Source organism: Nicotiana attenuata, unplaced genomic scaffold (genome assembly GCF_001879085.1).
Source record: "Nicotiana attenuata strain UT unplaced genomic scaffold, NIATTr2, whole genome shotgun sequence".
Taxonomy (NCBI): Eukaryota; Viridiplantae; Streptophyta; class Magnoliopsida; order Solanales; family Solanaceae; genus Nicotiana; species Nicotiana attenuata.
The window spans coordinates 27327-43751 of record NW_017676002.1 but is presented as its reverse complement, the minus strand read 5'-3'; positions in this window follow the sequence as shown (position 1 = coordinate 43751).

Genomic DNA, 16425 nt, shown 5'->3' with positions numbered 1-16425 from the left:
GATAGGATTTTTGTAATTCATAGATCATAGCTTAGTCTAACTTCTTTTATTTTGACATTGGTGTAATAAGGGAGGTCAGCAAGCAGTAGCAGCAGCAACAACAGTGAAATCACAGCTCCTGGTAGTCCCAGCTACCAACCCTTCCCGAACTACACTGACCTGATTCCTTTTTTAGCCAAGGATATGTAGGCAACCTCCAAAGCAGGGTGCAGTCAAATCTTTCAAAAAGGCTTCACACGGAGTATTCAAACAGGCAAAAATCGCTCGTATTTGCTCACTTATCTTTGCACGAAAACTCTTTGTGTTTTCGAGCAAAGAGGGGCAGCTGTGAGCACGTGATTTTTGCCCTATATGAATTACTCCCATAATTTAAAAAAAAACAATTTCTTTTCATCATTTTCAATTTTTGTGGATTTTCGTGGTATTTTTCTGTTAATTGCTTGCATTTGTTTGTGCATTTTAATTCATAAAAAAACACAAAAATATGTTGCATTTTGCATTTAGGGGTTAATTTTGCATTCTTTCACAATTGTTTAGTAATTAAGTTGTTTTATAAAAATGGAAAAACCACAAAAAATATAGTTTAATTTGCTTTAATTTTAGTTTTGATTTTTGAGTAGTTGTTTTTAATTAATTGTGTTAATCGTCATTTTAGGTTTAATTAGTTTTTTTAGTTAGTCAAGTTCTAGGAACTAATTTTGATTTTTATCTAATTAGAAAAAAAAAAGAGAAAAAGGAAAGACGAAAAGGATTTTTGAAGGTCAAATGAATTGAAGATGAAATGAGGAGAAATTGGGCCAATTTAGTTGGCATTTTTCAGGCCCAAAACATTTCCTTTGTCGCAAACACCCGTCTGCCCCATTCCTTCGCCCAGACCCACGCCCAAACCAAACACGACCCGGCCCAGATACCCCCTAAACCGTGACCCAACTCCACAAAATACAGGGACGGATACATACAGACCTAAGACTCAAAATCCCTAAATCCCAAATGCCCAACACTATTCACACGCCCTCTTCACTCAAATCCGTCCCATTTCAGGAAAAATCCATGGCGAGTGAGCATCAAATCTGATACCACGCGTTCCTCCTTCTCTCATCTTACCGTTCTAACGGTTTCTGACGCCAATATTCCGTCTCCTCTCACTCGCTCGTTTTTGAGACCTATCTCACGATTGGAAGCTTCTGGAGATGAAATTCTGGATGAGTGTGAGGCGTTGGATTGGTTTTCATTCAATTTGAGCCCCACATTCATCAAGCATTAGTCTTCAAAAGAGGATTTATCCAATTTTGTGAGGGGTCGAGGGGAAAAAGATTCAGAGAAGAAAAATGGAAAGGATTCTGGATTTGTTTCTTTCTTTTTGTCGAGTTCTTTTAAAAGTTTAAGAGAAACATATATACATTTTTATTTTTGAATCCGGATTTGAGTTCATGGAAGATACAAATTGAAGTTCGAGCTCTGCTTCTGCTGTTGTTCTGCTGAGTCACTACTGAACCTCGATAGGATTCAGAATCAAAAGGTGTATTGTCGAGAATATAGTTATTAAAAGGATTTTGAAATTTCAGGTTCGATTTCTTTCTCTTTTGCATCTCTGTTATAAAGTATTTTGAGCAGTAAAATTCTGTCCAGAATGATGTTTGGTTCTGTGCGCGATTCTTTTTGCTGTTGAATTGCTTCTCAATGGTGTGATGTATTTGAGTATTTTCAGTTAGTAGAAGTTGATTTTGAATGGTCGTTTTCTATGGTTTAACTGTTGCTGTGATGTCGAGTTTCATTTGAGTCAAGGTTTCGTCGCTTTCAAATGAACGATGTGTTCAACTTCCGTGATTGCTGAGCGAGCCTGAAACTATGACGTTTATTCTCAGGATGTTTGCTTCCTGGACTTTGAGTGATTTGTTCCTGAGAAGTTTTTCTTATTTTACTAGAAGCTTTGAATTAGAATCACCCTCTTTACTTGAACAGTTGGTTTTTCTTTGTTTCAAAGTGTTATTGGACAGAATTTTGGTCGTGTTGTTAAGGGATGATCGCTTCATAAGATGAGCTTCTCTGCTTCTTCTCTTGCATATGATGTTCTTTAATATTTAAGTCAATCTGCTTGTATCTACTGTTTTGTCTCGACAAGTTCGACATGATTCACTGAAGAGTTTCCTTTTTCCCTGCTTCATGATCATCTTGTATGTTTTGTTGGTTTGAAGCTGATGAAGTTTAAATTTGAATTAGAGGGCTCCTGATAACTGTAAATTTCTTACAGACCTTAGCCTTCGGTTCTGTGATAGGTATGTCGGTTTTTCTTTCTCAACTAATGTTGCCTTAGTTTTAGTTTGTTTCTCAATCAAGTGTTCTGCTGATAAAATTGGGAACAACCTCTCCATTGCTTGCATTACTTTCTTCTTCAATTGTCATATAAATCTGCATTTGAGTGCTCTTTGAAATGAGCATTTATCCTTTTGGACATGGTAATGTTTGCATTGAGGATTCTGGTGCTCCAAGAGGTTGCTTGTCCACTGAAGATGAAGTTATTTCAAACTTTGTGAGTGTCTGCTTAGTTGCTTAGTAACTCGATCGCTGGCTAGTCTTTCCTCTTCTTCTGCATCTTTGATCTGTCAATATCACCAGCTATATAAGATCAAAGTGTCAAGTAGATTATTAGCAGAGAATCCAAGGGTGTTTGTTTGGTTAAAATTCAGTGCATCTTAGAAGAATTTGGGTCATGGTAAGCATCTGATTAGGCCATTCTCACCAGTTTTCTTGAAGTGCTTGTTGTGACGGCTAGCTGTTTCTTAATTNACTATTGAGTTAGAGGACTCGGATGTGATTTCCGGTGATTCGGTTAGCTTCGGGGGATGATTTGTGACTTAGGAGTGCGATCGGACTTGAGTTTTGGAGGTCCGGTGTAGAATTAGGCTTGAATTGGCGAAGTTAGTATTTTGGCGAATTCCGGTTGATAGGTGAGATTTTGATCCGAGGGTCGGAATGGAATTCTGAGAGTTGTTGTAGCTTCGTTATGTGATTTGTGATGTGTGTGCAAAATTTCAGGTCATTCGGAGGTGTTTCGGTCGGGTTTTTGATCAAATGCGTGTTTCGGAAGTTTTTGAAGAACTTAGGCTTGAATCCGATGTGATTTAGTGGTTTTGGCGTTGTTTGATGTGTTTTGATGATTGGAACAAGTTTGAATGAGGTTTTAGGATGTATTGGTGCTTTTGGTTGAGGTCCCGGGGGCCTCGGGGTGAGTTCGGATGGTTAAACGGAGAGTTTTTGGAGTTGTTGCATGTTTCATATTGCTGGTATCTGGTGTTTTCGCACCTGCGGCTATTGGACCGCAGGTGCGGTCTCGCAGAAGCGAGCTGGGCCTCGCAGAAGCGGAATTATGGGACCTTGTCTGAGTCCGCAGGAGCGGAAGATTTGACCGCATAGGCGGTCCCGCTGAAGCGAATTAGGGACCGCAGAAGCGGTGGGTGCCTTAAGTGAAAAGTCCGCAGAAGCGGACGTGTACCGCATATGCGGAAGTCGCAGAAGCGGTAATATATCCACAGAAGCGGAATGGCTGGCAGTTAAGTGAGATCTATCTTCTTGGCGAATTTTTTTTTTGAAAGAACAACATTTTGGACTTCGAACCTTGAGAGCTTTGAGGCGATTTTGAAGAGGGTTTCGAGGGCTTTAATCAGGTATGGATTCTTGGAATTAGAATACGATTTTATGGTGTAAAAACATGGATTTAGACTGAATAATCAAGGAATCAAAGGTCAAAAATGGTGGTTTAGGGCTTGAACTTAAGAGAGTTTAAAATAGGGGTTTGAGGGGTCAATTGGACTCCGATTTTGGTAAATTTGATATGTACGGACTCGTGGCGAGACGATAAATCCGGTGATGTGAATTTCGTAATTTTTCGAGAAGTGGGCCCGGGGCTCGGGTTTTGCCAACTTCGTGATTTTTGATATTTTTCGAGTCTTTTCGATTGGGTTATGATTCATTAGCCTATTGTGACGTATTCCTTGTGGTTTTGGTTAGATTCAACGCGCGTGGAGGTCGGTTTGAGGGGCAAAGGCGTCGCGGGCTAGAGATTTCACCGGTTCGAGGTGAGTAATGATTTTGAATGACGTCCTGAGGGTTTGAAACCCCAGATTTGCACAACTTGGTGCTATGTTGAGATGAACACGCGTTCCATGACGAGCGCGGGGTCATTTACTATTGGGGACTGTGACTTGGTCCAGTCCGGATGATATTTTACCGCGTATTAGCAATGACTTGTTGTTTTCAATATGATTTGCGCTTATTGCCATATTTGGGGCTTATTGCCGACTGTTTGAACACTTTATGAACTATCATCACTATTTTCCTCACTGTTTGAAATATTATTTGAACTCAGTCCATGTGATTTACACTGTTTTCTTGAACTCATCCATATTTACTCAAACTTGGAGTTTAAAACTGATATTTGAACTATTGTTTGAGCTGAGTATTATTGCTTTACTGCTGCCCGAGGGGCTGTTGACTATTTCTGGACTGATTGAGGCCGAGGGCCTTATGTGAGGGCATGATGAGTGAGGTGAGGAGGCTTTCAGGCCTCGTATTGATACTGTTCAGGCTTTCAGGCCTTGTTGATAGCGCTTGGGCTGTAGGAGCCCCTCCGGAGTCTGCACACCCACAGTGAGCGCGGGTACCCATTTAGAATTGGACAGTGGTAACAATGACACTGTCACACGTGTTTTGGTCAGGTAACAATGACTGACCAGTCAGGTAACAATGGCTGACCAGTGGTAACAATGGCACTGAAACACGCGTTGGGTCAGGTAACAATGGCTGACCAGTGGTAATAATGGCACTGAAACACGCGTTGGGTCAGGTAACAATGGCTGACCGGTCAGGTAACAATGACTGACCATACTTGAGCATACTTGTTTTATTAATTGTTTTCAAAGAGAATTTCTTGCTATGTTTCACTGGTTCCTACTGTTTACTTGATTTTATTGTTTGAGATAGCATTATCTGTGCCTGTGTGGGATTCTATATTCTCAGCCGTTATTCATTTTTATTGCTCACTGGGTTGGAGTACTCACTTTACTCCCTGCACCTCGCGTGCAGATGCAGGTATTGTTCACCCGGTAGTGGGTTTTGAGCTGGTTGAAGGTATTGCTATCGTAGCTGAGCAGAGTGACCGCCAGCGTTCGCGGCACCGGATTACTTCCTTTGGTTCTAAATTTTATTCCGTATATTTTTGGCCCTGTAGTTGTATTTAGACTTCTCTAGATGCTCGTGACTTGTAACACCCCGGTCGAGTTGTGTTGGGTTGTAAATACTGATTAGTATTGTCGTTAAGCTGTATTTATCTATTCATTTATGTTTAATAATTGTTAAAGAGACGATTTGGGTTAGTTGGCTGGCCTTGTCTTCACGAGAGGCGCCATCACGACCGGGTTGGAAATTGGGTCGTGACAAGTTGGTATCAGAGCCTAGGTTACTAGATCTCACGAGTCATGAGCAGGTTTAGTAGAGTCTCGCGGATCGGTACAGAGACGTCTGTATTTATCCTCGAGAGGCTGCAGAACCTTTAGGAAAACTTCACATTCTTGAATTCTTATCGTGCGTCCTTGATTCAGCTTGAAAAGAAACTCTTGAAAATTCCTTCCACACGTCTGTATGCGCATACGAGCGCTCAGTATTATATGTGCCTCGATGGTTTGTGATTCCCCGACCAAGGGGCGAGATGTGATCTTCGTGAGTATGTTGGGCCAGTCTGGAGGACTTGAGGCCGGATCTTTGCCTATTGCTTGAGCACCGAGGTGCTGATTGTGCGAGCAAGTATTTTGAACTTTCATGTTCGGTATTGTCCCAATTAGCCGGAATGGCGGTTGGATATCCATGTGATGAGTATGTTAGTATTGCGAGATGTGTCTATATTACTTGGTAGTGACGAAGAAGTCTGCTGGTTAATAGATGAGCTGTTAAGCGTTCGTTTTCTATTGTGATTTGATGTGTGGCCCGAGTATGGGCGTGTGAAGAATATTATCGTGTCTCCTAGTTGGGGAGTGTAGTGCATTTCATGTGGTGGTATGAGTTCAGACCCAGGAAAGACTAAATGACTGTGTAATGGATATGATGGTGGAAGGTATGCTGAAATACTAAATTGAGGCGAAGCAGGTGGGTTATCTCCTGCGGAGTGTTCTTAAGTGGTATGATCCTTATGTGTATGTTAGAAGATCTCATGTGTAATTGAAGGGTGCGTGTTGAAATTCAAAAAAAAAAAAAAATCGGGTCGCTTAAGAGAGTGGACTCAACTGATGTGGGGATGAATACGAGGTTGCAGAGGATTACAGTACTAGACGATCTGTGTTTTCACAACTAGTAGATGATTTGAGTTTAATCTCACTATGATATTGCGGCATTATTAGAGTAAAAGTGTTATGAGTTATTGAGTGTGTCCTAATATATGGCTTCGAGCCAAGTTGGGGAGGTTGCTATTGATTAGCTGATTGCACGGGCATGTGCTATGTTGGCTTCAGTTGGAGCGTGCGGGCGAGCCAGCTATGGCTAGAGTAAAAGAATTTTTTTTTTGACAAAGGTTATATTATGTTCCGTAGGATATGAGAATCACGGAATGTCTAGAGTTGTTGTTGGTAAAGAATGCTCGGTGCATAGAGCAGGAAGTTGCTTGGTTGTATTGGGATGAGGATCTCATTTTTGCGGTATCGGAGTGCCAATAAGGTACGAGTGGTTCTGTTCGTTAAGTCAGGTAATTTGCAGTTTGAATCAGAGTGAATGACTCTCGAGAATGGTTTTATCGTGTTCAAGATTCTACATGTAACAATCAGGTGTCTCAAGGTTGTGTATGTGGTCATAGACCGTGTTTTCATCGGAAAATGTCGAGACTGGTGGTATTTTTTTATGATGATTATGGGGTTCTATGTATCGGTATCTGGAAGGTAATGGTAATGAATTCAGATTCGCAGGGAGTTCTTCAAGTAAAATATTCTAGAGTGTGGTATTTCTGGGGATAGCAAAGAGAGTATTCGGTGGCCTATGGGTCTAAGACAGTGTGGTCTTATGTTCGTGTCTCGTGTGGTAAGCCTGGATTGAGGCATTGTGATGCTACAGCAAGGGAGAAATATCAAGTTGATGATGAATCAGAAGGGAAATTAGATAGATGGAGTAGCTTGATAGTAGACCGAATCGGTATGGTAAGGATATGATTAATTCCTCGTATGTGTTCAAGGTAATGAGCCTTTACAAGCATTGTGCAGCAAAGTTCTTGAGTTCTGACAGCTTTCTTAGCTTGGTTTGGATAGAAGGACTCAGTCCTGGCAGTTTAGCTTGTGCGAATGGAATTGGCAGAGATGTTCTTGTCGGGTTTCACCGTGGTTTGGAGATGAATATATTTTCTATGGGTATGTGAAGCATGGAATGTGTAATGATTCTTCTTCCTAATGGGATCAACGAAAGTTCTTCATTAGATGAGTTACAGTTCAGTTCTGAAAAGGAGTTCATAAAATTCTTAGGCAACGGGTAGCCTCAGGTAATCAAGGAAATGGTGCTGCTAAATGGAAGTGATTTGACGAGAGTATATGTCTCGGAAAAAGGGCAATGTGATTAGACTGATGATACTACGGTAGTATTGCGGGGCTTTCTTGTTAGATCGGCTGTTGATATCTGAGTTGTGTGATGGCACAGGGGAATCTTAGAATATCTTTCGTGGAATGATTAGGTACTCGAGGTGTAATATGTATTCATACTGCGGAATTTGGGAATCAGGTACAGAGATTCTAGAGCTATATGGAGTTGGAGACTGGGAGTTCTCATGTTCAGGCTATGTAGCGGTTGTGGATCGTGTGTATTGGTACCGTTAGCGGCTATTAGGATTTGGAGGCCCGAGTGGATCTTTCTTTGCTTGGTATATTAGATTCTGGATATGATATTGGGGTATAGACTGGTTGTCTCAGTGTTGGGTTATTCTAGACTATTGTGCTATGGGTTATGTCGGAAAATGCCACGGGTTCCATGGCGAGGTGCATCGGGTTATGTTCTAGCAGAGTGGTTTGTATTCCGAAGACCAGCGGACGGTTGGGAAGGATTGCTTTTCTTAATTGGGCCTTCGTGGCGGATATCAGTGTAGAGGTTTCTTATTGGGGGACTTTTCGGATGCGTTTCTTGTGGCCGGGCATGTCGCCGGGCGAGGTTGTGGATTTCGATATTGATTTGGTGCCGGCCACCGTATCGTACGGCTCCGGCAGGAGTTATAGTAGTGGAAGGAGCAGCTTCAGGCTTCCTTGGTAATGAGTTCGTTGGCAGGCCGATGTGGGTACGTATTCAGCTTGAGTTGCTATTTTATGTTGTGAGACGTTAGGATTTGTTGATTATGGGCACCTGTGGTACGGTTCTATTGGGGATTCGTAGTGAAAGTCGAGCGGGAAGAGTAATTGGATGTTGCTCGGTAAATGAAGTGTTGGTTATGACCTATCGGGTTGCGTGTCGTATGTTATTTGTTTCACCGTGGGTGTAATGAATTTCTTGGGTTTCAGATATCAAATTGTGCGTGGCTGTCGATTTTGAGCATAGTGACCTGAGGTGTTTCATGGGTAACAGTGTTTGGATAGGATCGTGCATTGTGGCGAGGCCACGTGGAGATATGACCTTTCGGGGTAGATTCAGGTGTTCTATTTCTATGATGTGAGACGGGGTCTCAGCCTTGTGTGGTGATGGTACTGATGAGCTCGAGGTACAACTCTTTTGTTTGAGTCATTTTTCGTGATTTGAGTATGTTCAGACTGTTTCTTATTGATGCGCGTATTATGCGAGTTGTGGCTTAGGCCGGTGTTGAGCTGTCATATCACCAGAGTGGTGTGTTAGACCCGAGGTGATAGTTGGGGGTCATTAATGAATACGAACGGATTTGGTTTCAGCTTGTTGGAAGGTTAATATCGAAGTTCAGCTCGGAAATCTGTTGTGGTATTAGTCAGAGGAAAGTGGCCTCATGAATGTTTGATCTGAGGAATGGTTACGGTTTATCGCATGTTTCATTTGTTGTTGGCAGTATACGAAAGTGTTGGAATAAGACTTTAGCTAATAACATGGTTTTCTATTTGTATTTGGTTGCTGTGGGTAACTACTGTGAATAGAAGTTACCGTTTCGAGTGTTTGGATTATGTGGTATATCATATGATCGCACCTGAGGTTGCAGGTATGAGTTGTTACAGCTGGTTCAGGTTTATTCTGAGTATAGATGTGAGGTCCTGACCTTGTGTATGATTTAGGAAAGTGCAATGTGGTTCTACGGTTTATGGTTTAGATAGACTGTGAAATTTCAGCTATATTGTGTTATCGTACCTATGCGAGATAGGGTGACGAGGGATCACCCCGGGTATATGCTTGGTAAGGTCATTCAGCTATTGGTTGGCTTCTAGGAAAACTCTGGGTACGCTCGAGGACGAGCGTTTGTTTAAGTTGGGGAGGATGTGACGACCCGACCCGTCGTCTCATGTGTTATTGCTCCATTTCCCCCATTTCATGCTTCTTCCTGTTTCGTTATTGGTATGTGGTGTGTTAGAGTTGATTTGGATTGGTTTTGATAAGAAATGAGATACTTAGTCTCTTTAAGGAAAGCTTAAGTTGGAAAAGTGAACAGAATGTTGACTATTGAGTTAGAGGGATCGGATGTGATTTCCGGTGATTCGGTTAGCTTCGGGGGATGATTTGTGACTTAGGAGTGCGATCGGATTTGATTTTGGAGGTCCGGTGTAGAATAGGCTTGAATTGGCGAAGTTAGTATTTTGGCGAATTCCGGTTGATAGGTGAGATTTTGATCCGAGGGTCGGAATGGAATTCCGAGAGTTGCTGTAGCTTCGATATGTGATTTGTGATGTGTGCGCAAAATTTCAGGTCATTCGGAGGTGTTTCGGTCGGGTTTTTGATCAAATGCGTGTTTCGGAAGTTTTTGAAGAACTTAGGCTTGAATCTGATGTGATTTAGTGGTTTTGGCGTTGTTTGATGTGTTTTGATGATTGGAACAAGTTTGAATGAGGTTTTAGGATGTATTGGTGCTTTTGGTTGAGGTCCCGGGGGCCTCGGGGTGAGTTCGGATGGTTAAACGGAGAGTTTTTGGAGTTGTTGCATGTTTCATATTGCTGGTAACTGGTGTTTTCGCACCTGCGGCTATTGGACCGCAGGTGCGGTCTCGTAGAAGCGAGCTAGGCCTCGCAGAAACGGAATTATGGGACCTTGTCTGAGTCCGCAGGAGCGGAAGATTTGACCGCATAGGCGGTCCCGCTGAAGCGAATTAGGGACCGCAGAAGCGGTGGGTGCCTTAAGTGAAAAGTCCGCACAAGCGGACGTGGACCGCATATGCGGAAGTCGCAGAAGCGGCAATATATCCGCAGAAGCGGAATGGCTAGCAGTTAAGTGAGATTTATCTTCTTCGCGAATTTTTTTGAAAGAACAACATTTTTGGACTCCAAACCTTGAGAGCTTTGAGGCGATTTTGAAGAGGGTTTCGAGGGCTTTAATCAGGTATGGATTCTTGGACTTAGAATACGATTTTATGGTGTAAAAACATGGATTTAGACTGAATAATCAAGGAATCAAAGGCCAAAAAATGGTGGTTTAGGGCTTGAACTTAAGAGAGTTTAAAATAGGGATTTGAGGGGTCATTTGAACTCCGATTTTGGTAAATTTGATATGTACGGACTCGTGGCGAGACGAAGAATCCGGTGATGTGAATTTCGTAATTTTTCGAGAAGTGGGACCGGGGCTCGGGTTTTGCCAACTTCGTGATTTTTGATATTTTTCGAGTCTTTTCGATTGGGTTATGATTCATTAGCCTATTGTGACGTATTCCTTGTGGTTTTGGTTAGATTCGATGCACGTGGAGGTCGGTTTGAGGGGCAAAGGCGTCACGAGCTAGAGATTTCACCGGTTCGAGGTGAGTAATGATTTTGAATGACGTCCTGAGGGTTTGAAACCCCGGATTTGCACAACTTGGTGCTATGTTGAAATGAGACACGCGTTCCATGACGAGCGCGGGGTCATTTACTATTGGGGACTGTGACTTGGTCCAGTCCGGATGATATTTTATCGCGTATTAGCAATGACTTGTTGTTTTCACTATGATTTGGGCTTATTGCCATATTTGGGGCTTATTGACGGCTGTTTGAACTCTTTATGAACTATCATCACTGTTTTCCTTACTGTTTGAAATATTATTTGAACTCAGTCCATGTGATTTACACTGTTTCTTGAACTCAGCCATATTTTTACTCAACCTTCAGTGTTAACTGATGTTTGAACTATTGTTTGAGCTGAGCATTATTGTCTTTACTGATGCCTGAGGGGCTTATGATTTTTTTTGGACTGATTGAGGCCGAGGGTCATATGTGAGGATATGTCGAGTGATGTGAGGAGGCTTTCAGGCCTCGAGTGATATGNGTTTGTGATTCCCCGATCGAGGGGCGAGATGTAATCTTCGTGAGTATGTTGGGCCAGTCTGGAGGACTTGAGGCCGGATCCTTGCCTATGGCTTGAGCACCGAGGTCCTGATTGTGTGAGCAAGTGTTTTGAACTTATATGTTCATTATTGCCCCTATTAGCCGGAATGGCGGTTTGGCATTCATGTGATGAGTATGTTAGTACTGCGAGATGTAATTATATGACTTGGTAGTGACGAAGAAGTCTGCAGGATAATAGATGAACTGTTAAGTGATTCGACTCCTATTGTGGATTGATGTGTAGCCCGAATTATGGGCGCGTGAAGAACATTGTCGTACCTCCTAGTTGGGAAGTGAAGTGCATTGCATGCGGCGGTATGAGTTCGGACTCAGGAAGACTAATGACTGAGTAACGTATATGATGGTGAAAGGTATGCTGAAGTACTAAATTGAGGCGAAGTAGGGGTTATCTCCTGCGGAGTGTTCTTGAGTGGTATGGTCCTTACGTGTATGTTAGAAGATCTCATGTGTAATTGAAGGGTGCGTGTTGAAATTCAAAAAAAAATTCGGGTCGCTTAAGAGAGAGGACTCAACTGATGTGGGGATGAATGCGAGTTGTAGAGGAGTTACAGTACTAGACGATCTGAGTTTTCACAACTAGTAGATGATTTGAGTTTAATCTCACTATGATATTGCGACATCATTAGAGTAAAAGTGTTATGAGTTGTTGAGTGTGTCCTGATATATGGCTTCGAGCCAAGTTGGGGAGGTTGCTATTGATTAGCTGATTGCACGGGCATGTGCTATGTTGGCTTCAGTTGGAGCGTGCGGGCGAGCCAGCTATGGCTAGAGTAAAAAAAAAAAAAAAAAATTTTTTTTGACAAAGGTTATATTATGTTCCATAGGATATGAGAATCACGGAATGTCTAGAGTTGTTGTTGGTAAAGAATGCTCGGTGCATAGAGCAGGAAGTTGCTTGGTTGTATTGGGATGAGGATCTCATTTTTGCGGTATCGGAGTGCCAATAAGGTACGAGTGGTTCTGTTCGTTAAGTCAGGTAATTTGCAGTTTGAATAAGAGTGAATGACTCTCGAGAATGGTTTTATCGTGTTCAAGATTCTACATGTAACAATCAGGTGTCTCAAGGTTGTGTATGTGGTCAGAGACCGTGTTTTCATCGGAAAATGTCGAGACTGGTGTTATTTTTTATGATGATTATGGGGTTCTATGTATCGGTATCTGGAAGGTAATGGTAATGAATTCAGATTCGTAGGGAGTTCTTCAAGTAAAATATTCTGGAGTGTGGTATTTTTGGGGACAGCAGAGAGAGTATTCGGTGGCCTATGGGTCTTAGACAGTGTGGTCTTATGTTCGAGTCTCATGTGGTAAGCCTGGATTGAGGCATTGTGATGCTACAGCAAGGGAGAAATATCAAGTTGATGATGAATCAGAAGGGAAATTAGATAGATGGAGTAGCTTGATAGTAGACCGAATCGGTATGGTAAGGATATGATTAATTCCTCGTATGTGATCAAGGTAATGAGCCTTTACAAGCATTGTGCAGCAAAGTTCTTGAGTTCTGACAGCTTGCTTAGCTTGGTTTGGATAAAAGGATTCAGTCCTGGCAGTTTAGCTTGTGCGAATGGAATTGGCAGAGATGTTCTTGTCGGGTTTCACCATGGTTTGGAGATGAATATATTTTCTATGGGTATGCGAAGCATGGAATGTGTAATGATTCTTCTTCCTAATGGGATCAACGGAAGTTCTTGATTAGATGAGTTACAGTTCAGTTCTGAAAGGAAGCACATAAGACCCTTAGGCAACGGGTAGCCTCAGATAATCAAGGAAATGGTACTGCTAATTGGAAAGGTAATATGATTAAACCGATGATGTTTCGGTAGTGTTGCAACATTTTCTTGTTATATCGACTGTTGATATCTGAGTTTGTTTGATGGCACAGGGGAATTTTAGAATATCTTTCGTGGAATGATTGGGTACCCGAGGTGTAATATGTATTCATACGGCGGAATTTGGGATCAGGTACAGTGATTCGTGTGCTATATGGAGTTGGAGACTAGGAGTCCTCGTGTTCAGGATATGCAGTTGTTGTAAATCGTGTGTATCGGCACCGTCTAGCGGTTATTGGGAATTAGAGGTTCGAGTGGATCTTTCTTTGCTTGGTATGCCAAATTTTGGATATGATATTGGATTGTAGGCTGGTTGTCTCAGTGTTGGGTTATTCTAGACTATTGTGCTACGGGCTAGGCCGGAAATGCCATGGGTTGAGCGGCGAGGTGCATCGGATCATGTTCTAGCAGAGTGGTTTGCATTTCCAAAGACCAGCGGATGGCTGGGAAGGACTGCTTTTCTTAATTGGGCCTTCGTGATGGATGTCAGTGCAGAGGTTTCTACCATTGGTTCAGTTCCGGTATTGAGGGACTTTTCGGATGCGTTTCTTGTGGCCGGGCATGTCGCCGGGCGAGGTTGTGGATTTCGATATTGATTTGGTGCCGGCCACCGTATCGTACGGCTCCGGCAGGAGTTATCGTAGTGGAAGGAGCAGCTTCAGGCTTCCTTGGTAATGAGTTCGTTGGCAGGCCGATGTGGCTACGTATTTAGCTTGAGTTAGCTTGGTTAGTCTTGAGTTGTATTGTTGAGGGACAGGTGGATTCGATCGTTATTGAACTTGTTAGTGATCTGGGGAGATCTATGAGTTGCTTTTTCTATGCTGTGAGGCGTTATGATTTGTTAGTTATGGGCACATGTGGTGCAAATCTATTGGGGACTCATAGTGGAAGCCGAGCGGGAAGAGTAATCGGACGTTGCTCGGTAAATGCAGTGTGGGTTATGACCTATCAGGTGGCGTGTCGTATGTTGTTTATTTCACCGTGGGTGCAATGAATTGCCTTGGTTTCAGACATCAAATTGTGTGTGGCTGTCGAATTTTGATCACAGTGTCTTGAGGTGCTCCATGTGTAACAGTGTTTGGATAGGATCGCGCATTGTAGCGACGCTGCGTTGAGTTAGGACCTTTCGGGGTAGATTCAGGTGTTCTAATTCTATGATGTGAGACGGGGTCTCAGCCTTGTGTTGTGATGATACTGATGAGCTTGAAGCACAGCTCTTTTGTTTGAGTTATTTTCATGATTTGAGTATATTCAGGTCGTTTCTTGTTGGTACACGTATTATGCAAGTTGTGGCTTAGGCCTGTATTGAGGTATCATATCACCAGAGTGGTGTGTTGGATTCGAGGTGATCCTTAGAGTCATTAATGAATACGAACAGAATTGATTGCAGCTTGTTAGAGAGATAATATCAAGGTATGGCCCGGAAATCTGTTGTGATATTAGTCAAAGGGAAGTGGCTTCATGAATGGTTGATCTGAGGAATGGTTACGGTTTATCGCGTGTTTCATTTGTTGTTGGCAGTATATGGAAGTGTTGGAATAAGACTTTAGCTAATAAAAGGTTTTCTATCGGTATTTGGTTATTATGGGCAACTGCTGTAAATAGAGGCTATCGTTTCGAGTGTTTAGATTATGTGGTATATCATATGATTTCACCTGAGGTTGCAAGTATGGGTTATTACAGCTGGTTCGAGTTTATTCTGGGTATAGATGTGAGGTTCTGATATTGTGTATGATTTCGGAAAGTGCAATGTGGTTCTATGGTTTATGGTTTAAATGGACTGTGAGATTTCGGCTATATTGTGTTGTCGAACCTATATGAGATAGGGTGACGTGAGATCACCCCGGGTATATGCTTGGTAAAGTTATTCAGCTGTTGGTTAGCTTCTAGGACAACTCTGGGTACGCTCGAGGACGAGCGTTGGTTTAAGTTGGGGAGGATGTGACGACCCGACCCGTCGTCTCATGTATTACAGCCCGTTTCCCCCATTTACTGCTTCTTCATGTTTCATTATCAGCAACGAGTGAGTTATAGTTGAATTGAATTGGTTTGGATAGGAAATGAGACACTTAGTCTATTTAAGGAAGGCTTAAGTTGGAAAGGTCAACCGGACGTTGACTTATGAGTTAGAAGGCTCGGATGTGATTTCCGGTGATTCGGTTAGCTTCGGGGGATGATTTGTGACTTGGGAGTGCGATCGGAATTGATTTTGGAGGCCCGGTGTAGAATTAGGCTTGAATTGGCGAGGTTAGTATTTTGGCGAATTCCGGTGGATAGGTGAGAATTTGATCCGGGGGTCGGAATGGAATTCCGAGAGTTGCTGTAGCTTCGTTAGGTGATTTTGGATATGTGTGCAAAATTTCAAGTCATTCGGAGGTGTTTTGGTCGGGTTTTTGATCGAAAGAGCATTTCGGAAGTTTTTAAAGAACTTAGGCTTGAATCCGATGAGAATTGATGATTTAGGGTTGTTTGATGTGTTTTGATGATTGGAACAAGTTTGGATAATGTTTTAAGTCATGTTGGTACTTTTGGTTGAGGTCCCGGGGGCCTCGGGGTGAGTTCGGATGGTTAAACGGAGAGTTTGGAGTTTGCATGTTTGAAGTTGCTGGTTCTGTCATTTCCGCATCCGCGGAAAAGGGACCGCATAAGCGGTTCCGCAGATGCTGCGTATTGGTAGCAGAAGCGGTCCTTGAGGGACCAGGGCTTTCCGCAGAAGCGGACGAAGTTCCGCAAAAACGGTCACCGCAGAAGCGATTTTGGGATCGCAGAAGCGGTCCTGGGCGACTTGAAGGAAAACCGCAGATGCGGTGAGTAGGCCGCAGAAGCGGAAACCGCAGAAGCGGTGAAATTGTCGCAGAAGCGAAAACAACTGTTACAGAAGGGTTTTTTTATATTGTTTTCATCCGCGAACAAGAGTTGGTTTCCACCATTTTAAAGCGGTTTTGAGAGCTTTGAGCGAGAATTTTCGAGGGCTTTGACTGAGAATCAATTGGAGGTAAGTTCCTTGGTCTAAATATTCGAGTTTATGGTAGAAATTACATGTAAATTGTGGAAAATTCATCAAAAACGGGTCAAGCTAGGGCTTGAAAAGTTGTGATGTAAAAACG